The sequence below is a fragment of the Dromiciops gliroides genome, chromosome 1 (genome assembly GCF_019393635.1).
Source record: "Dromiciops gliroides isolate mDroGli1 chromosome 1, mDroGli1.pri, whole genome shotgun sequence".
Classification (NCBI taxonomy): Eukaryota; Metazoa; Chordata; class Mammalia; order Microbiotheria; family Microbiotheriidae; genus Dromiciops; species Dromiciops gliroides.
In genome coordinates this window covers 335,132,036-335,148,544 of record NC_057861.1, presented here as the reverse complement: position 1 = coordinate 335,148,544, position 16,509 = coordinate 335,132,036, and the positions used below count along the sequence as shown (strand labels likewise).

Genomic DNA, 16,509 nt, shown 5'->3' with positions numbered 1-16,509 from the left:
AGACAATTTATTAGTTTAGAAATATTTTGTCATAACTGACACCAGTTAATATTTATACTACACTTTTAAGAAAAGAATTTTGACCTTTATGATTTAGTTTACATTGGATCTTTCCTTTGGGATAGGGATAGAAACAGTACTGACAGAATGAGTCATTAATTTGAGATTTAAGGTGCCCTAAGGCATTTACATTTTTGTCTTTGTTGATCTAGGTAGATAGAGCAAACTTAATTTCTTAGAATCGGAGACTGAACTCTGAAAGGGACCTTGATATATTAACCCAGACAACCTCCTTATTTTACAGATAAAGATGGGTGCACAAAACTCATACTATAACTTTGGGTTAATACAATAGGATTGTACATTTACTGGAAGCTCTGGCAGAAGAAATGCACATTTATATCTTAACATTTTTATAGCATTGTAATAAAATTCACCATAAATAGTAAAGCTAAATTTGTGGTGATAGAAAAAGAACAGTATGAATAATTGAAATAGATAATCCTCAAACATTGTTTTTAGTGAAACAATTTCTTCTGTAGTAATATCAAGTTTTAGAGGAGAGTAGTAATATTAAATTTTAGAGAATGTTTCAGTTTTATTGTTTTTATTATGTTTCATGTGTAACAACTAAGATTCTGAATTTCCTTAGACGTGTTTTTTTGAGAACTCTCATTGTTTGATTTGATTATTGGCAAAGCTATTTAAAGTTGTGTTAAGCTCAGTTTTGTAGGAAAATTTCCCAACTGATTACCAACATCTGAAACACCTGAAAGACTTCCATTCCACAACTACACCCAGAGGACATCCCAAGAATCATCTGAGAAAAGACTTCCAAAGACTTAAATGGACATTTGCGTGTTTTCCTTTTCCACATTGTATACACTGTTTATAATGTCCCCTTACTAAAGGGTAGTGCCCCCTTTAGTTTTTCTGGTTTGTAATGTCCACCTGTTGGTAGGGGAGTGCCCCCTTTAGCCTTTGTTAATGTGTCACTCAATTTCTTTTTCTCTCTATTCATTCCCTTTACTTTGTTAGTTGTAGGCGCCTGTAACATTATTGCTTCATGTGAGGCGACCATGTTTCTTTGCTTGAAGCACGGGGGGACTGTGAGAATCAGCACTACCAACCTGCTGAGAAAGATACCGAAGGGAAGCTCCTCCATGAGGACAAAGCCTGAGGTGACCTCTGGAGGTTTCAGAGGTGAAATTGGTGTCAAGACGTGATGTCTGCTGCCTGTGGGTCGTGTCAATCAGAACTGCCAGCCAATTAGCTTGGAGCTGTGTGTGTGTGGATGGCCCTGTTTCCTGTTTCATAGGAGGCTTCTGGGAGAAGCAACGGTCTTTTGGTTCCGGACTTGGGGCTTGGGGGGAGGATGGATGCTGGCTCTTAGATAGCTAGACAAAAGCTATTTTACCTCTTTCTCTTTTCACTAACTTCTAATACACTTTAATAAATACTTAAAAGGCTAAACTCTTGCTAAAGCTTCTAATTTAAGGTGACCACTCATTAGATTTTAGACATCACAGCTAGAATTTTAGACCTTACATCTCCAACAAAGTCTTTTACCTGAGATGTTATCATTTATAACATTTTTTGGTTAGTTTCATTGAAACATTTTTTTTCTGCCTCATTTCCTTCTCACCACCCTTTCCACTTTGTTGGAAACTCAAATAAAAATACTTTGGAGCGGTGAAATGGCCTGTAGAGGAAGGGAAGCAGAAGACTTTAATAATCTGCAAACTAGATAATCATTTCCTTAATAACTGAGAGTTGAATATTTTGTTTGGTTCAGCAGGTGTCCTGTTGCTTTTAGGTAAAATAAAATAATTTATCAATTAGTATTTACTGAATGCCTACTATATGCCAGGGATTATATATTTTAATGCTGTTATTATATTTTATTATATAATGAGAATTTTAAAAGTTTTTTGATGGTGTGGTCAGTAAGCATTTTATTAAGTATCTGCTATGTTCTGGGCACTGCTAAGTGCTGGGTATACAAAAAACCCCCCAAAAACAAAAGACAGCCCCTGCCCTCACGTGAATAAATTAATACATATAAGATATAAAGGGAGTAGATTGGAGGTATCCTTAGAGGGGAAAACTATAGCATTCGAGGGGCAGAGAGTATCTTGCAGAAATTGAGACGTGAGGTGAGTCTTAAAGGAAGATAGGGATTCCAAGGGTTGGGAGGAAAGAGAGAAGCATAGCATTAGGATATTTAGCTGCTGCAGCCACCCCTGCACTATGTCTTTAGTAATTTTAATACTATACAATTGAATTTGAATCAGCACTTGGATTAAAAGTTTCTTCACTGTCTACTTCATTTACATTTTCTTTCATTACTTAAAAAGAAAACCCCAAACAACTCTTCGTCTGAATGATACCTGTACTAAGAGTGATGTGTTTTTCTATACAACTAAAAGGTGCTCCATTCCATCTCTAACATTGTAATACTTCTAATCTTTACTTGTTTTTGCAAATCACAAAAATCTGATGCAAATTTGCCTTAACATTTTTTTAGCCTACTTGTTTTATAATATTCTTTATTATACATTTAGGCATTCCAACATCTTATCCTAATTTGTTCTAATGTAATAACACCTTTCTGTACTAGTGGTATTTCCACTTGAAATATTCTTCCTTTTGTCCATTTTGTTTAGTGCTCTCTAAAATAAACATGACCTTTTGTAATTTGATATACAGCAGCACTTTATATCCACACATGACAATAGGCAAGTGCTGATGGCATAGTGCTGTGTTAAAACCTTTGACTAGCTCACATAGTTCACATTAATTGAATTTTGGTTCATATTAAATATAATCTGGTGCTCTATAATTTGCACTAAATTGAATTTTGCATTATTTGAACTCATGTTAATTGTGACCTAACTGTATTGGTTAGAATCCATTACAGAATGACAGTACCTCTGATGATTTCTTCAACTTACAGAAAGATGGAAATTAATAGCAAATTAAGTCAAAGAATATTTTAGCTGCCATATTCTTTTTTTTTCTTTTTGGTGAGGCAATTGGGGTTAAGTGACTTGCCCAGGGTCACACAGCTAGTAAGTGTTAAGTGTCTGAGGCTGGATTTGAACTCAGGTCCTCCTGAATCCAGGGCTGGTGTTCTATCCACTGCGCCACCTAGCTGCCCCTGCCATATTCTTAATAGAGACTGACAACAGATGTGTGAATAGTGAAGTTTTTCATCAAAACTATGTTCTGTTTCTTTGCCAGCTTTGTGATCTGTATTAGAGACATATAGTTCATCCAACTGTCCTGGTGGCCAGTTCCATTATTTTATTGCTTTTGTGTCCCTCTTTTAATCCTTATTCAAGTTCTCTCCATTATGTGTCTCACTGTCCCCCCTCCCCGTTTGTAGAGTTCCAAAAATCTTTTTGCTGTACAGTCCTACCTGGATTTTCTTATTTAATTTTTTCCTTATAAACAAGGTGTATACATTAATTTGTATATTGCTGTTAAAGGTCACATCTCACCAAGTCTCAGTGATACCAGTGAGAACGTATTTACCTCTCCTTATTTCAATATCTACATATATAATTTCTGATATTTTTTCCTTGATTCTTGTGAATTCCTGAAGTCTCTACCCCTACTTTGTTTTTCCTTTCACTGTCTTTAGGAGGTGGTTTAGCAGCTCTCTCTCTGGACATTTCCCTGTCCCCTTCTTTGTCTCCTGACTTTTTAGTTTAAATTCCTTTTAAAGCAGATCAGCCTGTTTGTAGGCAAATACCTTCTTTCTGCTTTTCATCGGATGTGCTCCGTGATGTGACAAGAGCTCTTCATTCCTGAATCTTATGCTTTTTCCCCCCAGAAAACTAGATTCCTTTTTCTGATACTTAGGCAGATGTTCACTTCACCTTCAATTGGCAGCAGTGATGAAAACACCATCTGTGCCCCTAAATTCTTTATTTTCATGCTCAGGACTTCATGATGCCTAGAGATTCATCTGTGTATTCTTAGCACTTATCATAGTGCATTGTACATCTGATAGTAGGCACTTAATAAATATTTGTTGAATTGTTACTAAATTGCTAGATGGGGTTATTTATGCCTCTTAGCAGCTTTTTATTCCTGTAGGATAGGAAAACAGATTGTCAACTGAATCTTTTTTTCCCTCATGTGAACTAATTTCTTTTTTTGTGATTGAAAACAGGATTTCATTATCGCCAACTTTGCTTTAATATTTCTGTTTCATAATGTGAAAGAGATTTATTTAAGATCTATTTTTATTGAGAGAGATAGCCCTGGTGGAAAAAATGTGCGAGATATACAGATGTCTGAATGAGAACACAAATCCATTGTACACTAAAATGTTCACACAGTGCATTAGATTCCTTATATTTCTTTTAAAAGGTGAAGTTTCAGAGGAAAGCAATTAGAGTGACTATAGAGGTTAGGAAGCTATGGTTTCTGTGAAAGGAGTTGGACTATTTAGCTTACAGAAAAGAAGCCTGAGGAATGACTTTAATAACTCAGCTTCATAAATAATTCCACTTGCAGAAGGAAAGAAAAGTATTTTAAAGAGTTATAAGGAAGATATGTTTCCATAAAAGATAAATTTAATTGCCATAAATTGCATAAGAGAATTAGGTGTTTGAAAACAAAACTCACTGTATCTTCTTGATAGTATTGCTGACTAGATACTAAATATCTTCAAAAATATAAGGGACAATTCCATTACAGAGCCTACTCTGAAAACTTAGTTTTTTGAACAAAGGAGTTATCTTGTTAATATTTAAGTAGAGTTATGAATTCTGGTAGTATTTCTTTGGGGTAGATAATCCTAGTTTCTTATGTAAGGAAAGTGATACCAAGAAGTGGTCTCATTCCATATTATCTCTTTCTACCTTACTTTGAAGCTAAGAGGAAAGCACTCATTTCAGTGGTAAAAGCATGCTCTGTTTTGATTAGTGGACTATTCAAAATTTGTGATACAAAAAGTATAAGACATGGCTCCAGCCCCCAAAGAACTTAAAATTTAGATGAGGATACTTACTGCCTATGCACTTAAAAAAAGAAGTAATACAAAACAATAGTCTATATGCTTATGTGTCCAATTGCTATCTCTGTAGATGAATACTGTCTGGGTGTTCTTAACCTTCTTTGTGCTTTGGACCTGTTCTTAAAATAATTTTAAATGCATATAAATAAAGTGTATAAGATTATAATGAAAACCATTTATAGTAAAATACATTTATCACAATATTAAGGAAAAATTAAAGGATCTCAAGTTGAGAACCCCTGTAAAGGAAGAGATAAGTGTGGCTTAGAGTAATTGGAGAAGAAAGTCCTGTATTATCATCTCCCATTACCTGCCCAATTAAACCTTTGTTCCTGTCAACTGGATCACTATTTATTCTGCAGACACATCTAGCACATTCATGGGGGCTAAAATCCTAAAGAAACATATAGTCCATCCATACCTAAACAAGATCTCAATTTCAAAGTGGTCTTTATGCCCTTGTTTAAAGACCTCCAATGAGATGAAACTCTTTCAAAGGCAGTCATTTCTATGTTTGGGTAGTTCTAATAGGCGCTTTGCAACTTCCAGCTATTACTCCAAGTGTTGTCCTCTGAGGAGAGGCAGAACAAGACCAATCCTTACTTATGACTGCCCTTCAGATGCTTGAAGGTAGTTGTAAATAACCTTCCCTACCTTCTTTTCACCAGGCTACACATCCCCAGTTCCTTTAGCAAATCCATCTCTTTATAACATGCTCCAACTTGTCTATGTCTTCCTAAAATATGCCAAAGATATCTGGCTTAGTTATAGAATTGCTCATGATAGCAGTAAGACACGAGAAAGAAATAAAAGCATAAACATCAGCAAAGAAGAAACAAAATTGTCTCTTTTCAGAAAACATGATAGTTTACTTGGAAAACCCCAGAGAATCAGCAGAAAAATAAATTCAGATGAAGAACAACTTCAGTAAAGTAGTAGGATACAAAACAAATGACCAAAAATCAACTGTATGTTTATATGGCAATACTAAAAACCAGGAAGAAATAATTTTTAAAATGCCATTCAGAATAGCTTCAAAATGTATAAAATATCTAGAAATTAATCTACCAACAAGTATTAAAGATTTATAACTACAATGAGAAAATACTTAACAGTAATGAAAAAAGACTAATATAATTGGAACAATATTCATCTCTAATGGTTAGGCGAGATCAGTGTGATAAAAAAGACAGTACTAACTCTCTCAATATATAGATTTAATTCTATGTCAAAATGCCATAGAATTATTTTGGAAGAACAAAAGCTTAGAATCTCAGGGGAAATAGTTTTATGTGTGTGCTTTTTTGGTTTTTGGGGTTTTTTTTGAAAAAGTGAAATGGAAATAGTACATTAGGGCTACAAACTATATTCTAAAGCAATAATCATCAAATCTCTTTGATACTGGTTAAAACAGTAGAAAAGTAAGCCAGTAGATAAGCAAGAATCAGGAATAATTGAACTTAGTGTTTTATAACAGCAGTGTTCTTACAAGAACATAAAATATGGGATGGGAGTGGGGAAGATTTCCTATTTGACAAGAACTGCTAAGGAAACCAGAAAGCAATTTGTCAGAAAATAGGTTCTGACTAGAAACTTACCCTATATAATAAGTTCTCAATAAGTTCCACAATAAGTCCTCAATGGATATGCAAAGTAAATATAAAAAGGCAAATCATTAAAAAGAATCTAAGGTGAACACTAAAGGTACTTTTTATAGCTATGGCTTAGGGGAATATTTCATAACCGAACAAGGGATAGAGATAATTCTTTAAAAGAGAAAAGACAATTTTGACTCTATTAAAAGACTTGTGTGAACAAGATCAGTGCAGTTAGCTTAAGAAGGAAAATTGACAAATTGAGAATACTCCTGGAGTCATTGTTGGTCATTACAACGATCAGTTATTAAACTTTGCACTAATTGTTATATAAATTGGCTCCTGGTTCTTCTCACTTTACTCACTTTACTCTTTCTAGGTTTTTCTGAAACCACTTTATCCTTTCTCACAGCATTTGTTTAGCCATTCGCCAATTGATGGTACCTCTAATTTTCTGGGTTTTGTCATCATAAAAAGAACCATTATCTTTTTTTTCTAAATACATGAGTCCTTTTATTTTTCTTCTTGGGGTATGGACCAGTGGTAGCTGGATCAAAAGGTTTGTATGATTTAGTAACCTTTTGGGTATAGTTCCAAATTACTTTCCAAAATGACTATTCTAATTCATAGATCTACCAGAATTTTGTCATTTTACTTTTTTGGTTAGCTTTGTCAAAATGAATGGGGGAGAGTGAGGTAGAACCTCAGAGTTGTTTTAATATGAATCTTGCAAATTATTAGTGATTTGGAACATTTTATGTGGCTATATAGTGCCTTGTTTGTAAAGAATTTTATATCAATTATTTGATCTTTACAACAAGAACATACAGAAGATGGGAGCAAGAGTAGGTAATGTGGGAAGAATGTAAAAGCATGGTATGGTCCAATAAAAAATATCAGCATTACTAAACCTTAAATGAGTTGCTGCTAATGAAGGAAAGCCAAGGATAACAGAAGCATTTTAAAAGTTATAACAGTAGACAGGACTACTACTACTTGAGGGTGAGTGGTATAGTTGTCACTCAAAGTGCCAGACACTGGTGATATAAATATAAAGAGTGAAATAATATCTATTGAACTCTCAAGGACCTTAAGTAGTATTGAGGCAAAAAAGCCATGTAAATACATACAGAATAAATACAAATAAATATGAAGTTATTAAACACAAGGTAGTTTGAGAGGGGGTACTTGGGGTGAGGTGGGGTGAATCAAGAAAAGCTTCATGGAGAAGGCTTTGCCTGAGCTGAGTCTTGAAGAAAGGGAAGGATTCTCTGAGGGGAAGGAGGGAGTGCATTCCAGGAAGAGGGGATGGCCGAGTGGAAAGGCATAGGAACAAGAGGTGATAGAGTATGTGTGTGAAATACAGAGAGAAAAGCAGTGTGGTTGGATCACAGAATGCAGGAGGGAGAGTAGTATCTAGTGAGACTGGAAAGACATTTTAGGACCTGATTGTGTTTAGTTTTTTAAAAGCTAAATGGAGGAATTGATACTTTATCCTAGTGGCAATAGGAAGCCACTGGAATCAGTCGAGTAGGAGAGTGACATGGTCAGATCTGTGCTTACAGAAAATCACTTTGGCAGCAGTGTGTATGATAGACTGGAGTTGGGAGAGAGATGAAGCAGAGTGTTTTCACAAATAATCGAATCAAGAGGTGATTGAACATCTGAACTAAGGTGGCAGGTAGCTGTGTGAGTAGAGAGAATAGGGTAGGATATGAGATGCAGAGATAGAAATGTTGCTAATTGGATATGTGAGGTGAGGGAAAATGAGAGGTGAGGATAATTCTGCCAATAATAACTGATAACAGAGAAAAGGCAGAGCTATTCAACTGTTATTTAACTACTGTGGGTTTTTTTTTCTGCCAAAAAAGGCTATTTTAGGGGACTGAAAATAATAGAAGAAAATTGGATATAAGGGACTTGAAACTAAAGTGAGGTGATAGCAAGAGAACATTTAGCTGCCCTCAGGGAATTGTCACCTGTCACAGAAGAACTACATCTTAGGGAACTGAAAGAACCGGCAAATGTGATTGTTGAGCCTCTATGAATGAACATAAAATCACCAAGTTAGAGGTGGAAGGGCCCTTAGTGCTTATCTAGACCAATTCCCTCATTATTCTTTTCTTTCTTTCTTTCTTTCTTTCTTTCTTTCTTTCTTTCTTTCTTTCTTTCTTTCTTTCTTTCTTTCTTTCTTTCTTTCTTTCTTTCTTGCGGGGCAACGTGGGTTAAGTGACTTGCCCAGGGTCACACAGCTAGTAAGTATCAAGTGACTGAGACGAGATTTGAACTCAGGGCCTCCTGAATCCAGGGCTGGTGCTTTATCCACTGTGCTACCTAGCTGCCCCCTCCCTCATTATTCTTAACAGTTGGGAGAACTGGGGCCTAGAGAAGGTAAATGATGTGCCCAAGGTCATGCAGATAGAAAATGGAAAGGCCAGAATTTGCATGTGGTTTCTCACTCCAAAATCAGTTCTCTTCCCAGGTGAGACCACCTGATCTTTGAAAGATCATAGAGAACAAGAAAGCACATCACAGGATTAGAGAAAGGTAAATGTCTTGATTTTCAGTAAGAGAATAGTATCAGTAAATTGTAGATCAGTGAGCTAGATTTTATTTCCTGGATGTAGGTCTACTGTCTAGACTATGACAATGTGGTTAGATGAGCAACAAATAGACTCTCATTCATGTCTTGCTTGGTTTCCAGCTTCTGGTAAGACTAGGAGGGGGGGAGAGCTGGGTGCTATGTCATCCTGCCTCAAACATCTCCTGCCTGATTAACAGTCTCCAGGGGAAGTGGAGAAGCACCATTCCATCATCCAATCTCTCAACTCTGAGATGAGGGGAGAGGGCACCTGGTCTCTTGCCTTGGAGGGAGGAGAGTACCACTACTTCTGCTCCAAGTTTATACTGCCTCACCTGAACTGCTTAAACTTTGAAAGACTTCCCCTAGAGATCATAATAGTATCATAGTTAATACTTTCAATACTTTGGAAATCTCTCTAAAATTTTCATCTGATGATTAACAAACTCCTCCTAGTCAGGCCTTCCCCATTCCATTGATTCTAAACCTTGTATGTCATCATCCAGACCTCATTACCCATCTTGCACTGCTCAATTCTTTATTTCTACTTCCCTAAACCCCGCCTCTCTAAGACCAACCAAAAGCTACTCCTCCCCTTTCATTGTGTCCTCTCGAACTTGCTTTCATCTTAAGTCTTATACTTTCCCACTCTTTCCATCTTTTGGCTCCTACCGAGGCCTGACTCTACCCTGGTGATAGATAGAGCCTTCCTGGCCAACTTTTTCAGCACTAGCTGCACTTTCACTCATTCTCCTCAGCATACTGGTCAAGGTAGGGGACTTGGAATACTCTTGCTTCCCGTTGTCACTTTTTCAGGTTCTTTCTCTACCAACATCACTCAGTAACTTCTCCTCCTTTGAGGTTCATGCAGTCCACATTTGCCACTCAATCAAAATCCTGGTAGCTATTGTCTTCCAGGAGGAGGAGAGCAACCTATAGCCTTAGGAAATTTCAAACTTGTTTAATGACCCCATATTATTTCTTCATGGAACAAAAACCTATCTTTAACCCCCTCCCCCAAAAAGAACCACACACACCAGTCTTTGCTTTCATTATTCATCTTACCTTTATGGTTGTTAAATTCTTTATTAATATCTTTTGTTTTTTATATCACCTTCACTTTTCAGTATCTCTTTCCACTCCCCTCTCTGCCATACTCAGGGAGCCTCCTTTGTAACAAAGGGTAAAAAAGGGAAGGCAGTTCAGTAAAACCAATGAACGAACGCATCAACTGTGATATTTTCACATTCGTAGTCCCCTTCATTTCTGTAATGAAAGGAAGGGAAGCGCATTTTCTAAAAACTCCAGTAAGGACAAATTGGGCCTCATAATTACATAATGATGTTTTTCATTTCTTTGTTTTTTAAATTTGCATGTTTTCATTGTGTTTTCCTAGCTAGGTCCATCTATTTAATATCAATATTCTGGCATATAGCTTGGTTACACATGGAATTCTACTAGAGGGTGCCAGCAGATTTAATACATTACAAACAGGAAATCATGAAGGAGAACTAGGTTAAAAGGTATTATCAAAGAAAACATAAATGAAAAAGAAAATGGACTGGGCATGTAGCCATTGAGGAGGGGTAAGCAGTAGAGAGACTGTACTCCATTAGCATCCTCTCAATGTCATGAAGAAAATACGGGCACCTCCCAATACATTGAGTTAATTAAATGCTCTGTGGTGAACTTCTAGGAGGTTGTGGACAAGAATTTCATCTGATAGTTGGGCATTTGATGGGTGATCTGCATCTTTGGCTAGAGTATTCACATTTATGAGATCATAGATCCATTTGAGTATTTAAAAAAGATAATTAAAGAGATAATTAGTGAGAGTCTAGAAAATTAAGTGCTGATTACAGGAAGCCAACATAGCTTCATTAAGAAAAGGTTATAATAATCTAAATTTAGTTCTTTCCTTGAAAAGATCACCAAATTGATCAAGGGAATGTGGTAGATAAAATTTACCCTGATTTTGGCAAATAGTTTGATAAAAGCTCTCTGGTAATCTTTGTGGACAAGACAGAAATATGAACCTGACTATAGTACAATTAGATGGGTTTGGAATGGGCTGAATATCTGGACCCACAGATTAGTCGTTAATAATTCTGCTTTATGTAGCAAAGAACCACATTTAGACTTGGTGCAATGAAAAAAAACTCCTGGTAATTAGAGAGCTGTCCCAAAGTAGAACGGGCTGCCTTGGGAAGTGGTGGATTTCTTTTCATTTGAAATTGTAAGAACCTCAATATCTTCCCTGCCCTGCCACCAGAGAGGCTCAAATTAAATCACCTCATTTATTAAGCCAAAGTAGGGCATGCAATAATGGCTGAAAGCTTTTGTCCCAGTGTGGAGAGTTTGAATATTAATTGGATACTAATTGCCCAAGTGACATTCACTGCACCACCACCTCAATCCCACTTCCCCATACCACTTTGATGAAGCCGTATCAGTTCTAGAACCCTGATCTATGGTGTCCAGGCTTCTTGCTTTCTTCCCTAATACTTGGTCCTCCTGTGTGACCCTGATAAAACCTATAAAACCCCACCACCACCTTGTTTTTACTGGTTTTGGTATCCCCTTCCCAGAAGATCTGCTTCCATCATCCTTGCTTCCTCTTCTCATGGTATTACTCTTCAATAAAGCTGACTTGCTTTACTTGACTTCATAAAACTCTAGTGATCTGTGCTTCCTTTAACTGTAGGTTGGAATCCTGATCTTCACCTCAGACTCCATTGACAGATTTTTAAGCAAAGTTAAGATGACCACTTCTTGTGTATTTTGTAGTGTGGTAGACTTTTTCTCTCATTTAGGTTGGATTGGGTCTCTCAAGAACTTTCTAACTGAATTTCTGTCATATCTGTATGTGAAGTTTGTGTTATCTGTATCTGTAGACCAGTTTGGGAGTGTGCTGCGTGTAATGCCAAGTTCATGGGTTTGATCCCTGGATGGGCCATTTCATTGATGTGGAAGAAAGAGGACTGGTTTTGAATTCAGAGTGTCTTGATTCAAATTCTGGCTCTACTATCTTTGTGACCTTAAGCAAGTCACTTAATCTTTCTCTACCTCAGTTATTTCATCTGTAAAATAGATTTGGACCAAGTAAACTAGGATGTCCCTTCCAACTTTATGCATATGATCCTCTGATCTTCTGAAATTATTTGAGCAGATTCAAGGGAAGTCGCTGGTTTGGGTTCAGCGGGATGCACAGAGAGCAATTAATCCTAAAATCAAGGGAGTACATGGGGTAGGGGGTCTTTGAAAAAGAAGGGATCTCAAAGGAGACCAAGGGAGTTGAGAAGTAGTCCTGATCTTCTTGGATTGATGTAAAGGTAAACTACAAACAACTATACTGTTTATATGCTTTCAGTTTCCTAGGTTGTATGTAATTTACACACTGGAGTTCCTTTTCACAATACTAAAATACTTTGTCTGTTTTAAATGCTTACAGACTATATTGTACTGGTATAGACAGAAGCACTTGTAGGAACTTAACTTTTGGCGCACAAATCCTTGATGGCCTGGACAGTTGAGGAAATTTACTCAAAGGTCGGTGAAACCAACTAGTAATCTTTTAGTGTTGGGGTTATCTTGGGCTGCAGTTTGTTAATAATAGTTCCATCCATTATGTTAATTTTTCTGCCTTTTAACAAGTGGATATACAACAAGGTTACATTGAAATGCTCAGTTCTTTCTAGGTATACTGAAATAGCATTCATTTGATGAAAATAGGATTTAAATTCCATAAACAATTCTAATTTAGATTTTAGCTATCTTATCTGGAACATATTTAACTGGTATCCACACTAAAATTAAATTAAGCTGCTCATAAACTTCTTTCTTCTTTTGCTCTCTTTTTTGTTCTTTATAGCTCTCCCTCAAGATCTTTATTTATCGTGAAACCTTGAGATTATGCCATTTAGAAGTTAAATTTCCTTCCTTATTAAGAAGAAGAAGCTTCCCTGGAATCAGTTACTTTTTCCTAGGTAGGGCAATTTTCTGTGGTTTTCAAAAATACTAACTGAAAAAAATGAAAGTTAAACTATTCTTTTGGCACAATTGTGGATTAATTCTGTAGTAAGAATTGTAATAATAAGCTCCTCCTTCCTTTTTTGGCATGTTATAAAATATTATTTTTGAAAATGTGCAGCACTTAATTTTGATTAATTTATTTTTAATAGTATTTTCCAAATTACATGTATAGTTTTCAACATTGATTTTTGTAAGATTTTGAGTTCCAGATTTTCCTCCCTTTCCCTTCCTTCCCTGCTCCCTAAGACAGCAAGCAATCTGATATGGGTTATATATGTACAATCATGTTAAACATATTTCCATTTTAAGATTATTTTAAGTGACATTTTCTAGGAAAAGAAGGGTGATGATAGATATATAGAACATATATTAAAGTTCTAATATGTGCCAGGCACATTACTAAGTGGTAGAGATATACTGGTACCAGCAAGCAAGACACTGCTCTCAAGGCATTTGCATTCTAATGGGGGAAGCCAACATATAAAAGGGATGAGGTAGATTATTTGTCCTCCCTTGCCACCCCCCCCCCACTTCCCCCTGTGCCTGTAATGCTTTGCCATTTGATCTCTACCTCCTTGCTTCAAATCCCACCTTCTGAAGAAAGTCGTTCCTGGGCTTTCCCACCCTTCTCTTAGTTCCTTGCCTCTGAAGTTATCTCCCATGTATACTGTATATATCTCAAATGTATGTTTATTTTCTTTTTTGCACATTGTCTCTCTTGTTAGAACATGAACTCATTGAGGGCAGTCTAGAGAGTTCAGAGGATGATGAAAAACCAGATTAGTGGCAGAGAACCAAATCAAAACATAGCTGGAAAAGGATGATATATTAAAAATTTTAGGAAAACAGAAGAAGCAGGAAAAAAAGTAGGGTGAGGGAGGTTGATACAGTTACAGAGCACCTTTTATATCTATATCTATATCTATATCTATATCTTAGCTCATTTTATTTTCACAGCTCTATAAGAGCATTGCTGTTATCTTCATTTTAGAGATGAATTCTACATCTTTTCCATTTTTTTTTCCCTCTGAGTTTCAGAGGGGTTACATGACTTTCCATTGTTTCTGAAATAGTTTTAAAGAGGGAGCTCATCTTGAATGTGGAACCATTTTTGTCCATATTTCCTAGAAGTACTGTGTCTCTTAATCTTTTTCCTCTGTTGTTTGTTTCTTTTGCCCTTCCCCCTTAGGTGTTTCATTTTAGACTTGGGTCATTTCCTTGAAATGTACTTAAATAGATGTATACATTTACACATTACTGTTGAAACTTCCTTTGTCTTCACACTATTTTTTAGATTTAGATAGCCTCTACCTTTGTTTGAAAAAATAGTAAATCACATATATGTAAGACATTATTTACTCAGTCTATATAGGAGTCATGTTCACTCATTTATTATATTGAGTCATACTACATACTTTGCGAAGCTAAATAAAGACCAGATTTTGGCAGTTTTTTGTTGTGCATATGGATTTTCACATCCCTTACAATAACTCTCTGGCTCCCTCTGGGGTTTGTAGCCTACAGGTTGGAAACTGTTTCTTTATGGTAATGGTGAAAGTAATTAAAATAGAAGTCTAATGTGTTTAATATTCCTAACAGAATTTCTACAAACAAAAAGATTTAAGTGCTTTAAATGAAACCCCAAAATAACGATGTCTCTGTGCCTGTTTACTAAAGAAGAGTTCTCAAATTCTTTAAGTTTTTTCTTGTTAGTGTACCTAATGGTAGTAAATAACTGTGAAGAAATGAAATTCTAGTTATTTTAATTTCAAAGTATATTTCTTTTGTTCATTCAACAAATATTAAGAACTTGCTATATGCATTGTACTGTGTTAGGAACAATAGGAGGTCTAAAGAATATGAATTTTATTGACATAAAGGACCTCAAAATAATTTATACTTAGCTCTAAAAATGCATTATGGCTTTAAAGGATAAAAATCCACAGTAGTGTGTATAAGGTCATAGAGATTTAGATTTTAAAATCCTCAATTTCAAGAAGCACTTTTATCTTATTTTAACAAGTCATAGAAATCACAGAGGTTGCATTTTGGGTTAAAATATTACATTGGCAATCATTGATTCAGATTATTTGTCCCCAAACTTGAGAAAACTGAAACATGAAATGGCCAAAAAGAATTACAAAAATATTATAGAGGTTCTCTGAATAGGGAAATCTCTAAATAAAATCTATTTAGAATGGCAGAACTCTCAGTTTCTACAGTTTGTGTCATTATATTCCATTATAAAGCTTAGGGCTGTTTACCAGTAATCATAATCATCAAAAATGTTATTGTGTGATTATTAGAAAATGTGCTGGATAAAAAGATAAATCATGGTTCTTGCCTTGCAAGGATGCTAGCTTCAGAGGCAGAGGCACTTCATCTTTGTCATTTATTCTGAGAAAGATTAGGTGAAGTCAGCTGGGCAAATGTAGTGTCCACCTCTACCCTCACCCCCCCTCAATTTAAATCATCAGTAAGTAGCTAAGGCAGCCTCACAGACTGACCCCCTTCTTAATCGGTTCAGTAATCAGGCTTTTCCTGACAACTTCCCACCCCCTAGCTCTAAATCAGTGCTCTAGTGCACTTCCCCTTTCCCTCTTCCCCATATACACTTCACACTTTAGATAGTACTTTATAATGTTAAATGGGACAGCTAGATGGCACAGTGCATGAAGCATTGGGCCTGTAGTCAAAACAACCCAGAGTTCAAATGTGACCTCAGACACTTAATAGCTGTGTGACCCCAGGTAAGTCACTTAACCCCTGCCTGTATAAAACTAGAGAAGGAAATGGCAAACCACTCCAGTATCTTTGCCAAGAAAACCCCATGGATAATTGGTCTCCAGGATCATGAAGAGTGGGACACTATTGAACAAGAACAAAAAATTATATTTTTATGTAATATTGTGTATTATAGCTATCTGTGTTGGTGTCTTAATTCCTCTAAGATATTTGAATGTGAGGACTGGTCTTTTTTTTGGTGGGGGAGATCATGAAACTTTATTTTAAAGTTTTAAGTTCCAATTTCAATCCCTCCTCTCCCTCCCTGCCCATTCCCTGAGGCTGTAAGAAATCAGATAAAGGTTTATACACGTGCAGTTATGTAAAGCATTAACGTAGTAATTTTTGTATAAGAACTTGAATAAAAGGAAAAAATGAAAGAAAGTAAAAAATAGCATACTTCAGTCTGTATTCCATCAATAACAGTTCTTTCTTTGGAGGTAGATAGTATGTTTCATCAGTAGTCCTTTGGGATTATTTTAGATCAT

The 16,509-nt window shown here is 36.0% G+C and overlaps 1 protein-coding gene across 2 annotated transcripts in view; it reads left to right on the top strand.

Annotated features, from left to right (window-relative positions):
• GALNT1 (polypeptide N-acetylgalactosaminyltransferase 1) overlaps nucleotides 1-16,509 on the top strand; it is a 168,871-nt gene that overhangs the window by 22,970 nt on the left and 129,392 nt on the right. Inside the window, exon 1 of one of the 2 annotated variants that reach the window (XM_043989262.1) lies at nucleotides 13,077-13,191. The exons of the other annotated variant lie outside the window; for it this stretch is intronic. The gene's annotated coding sequence lies outside the window, so the exon portion shown is untranslated. Of the gene's footprint in view, nucleotides 1-13,076; nucleotides 13,192-16,509 lie in introns of those variants that run through there. 2 annotated transcript variants of the gene reach the window in all.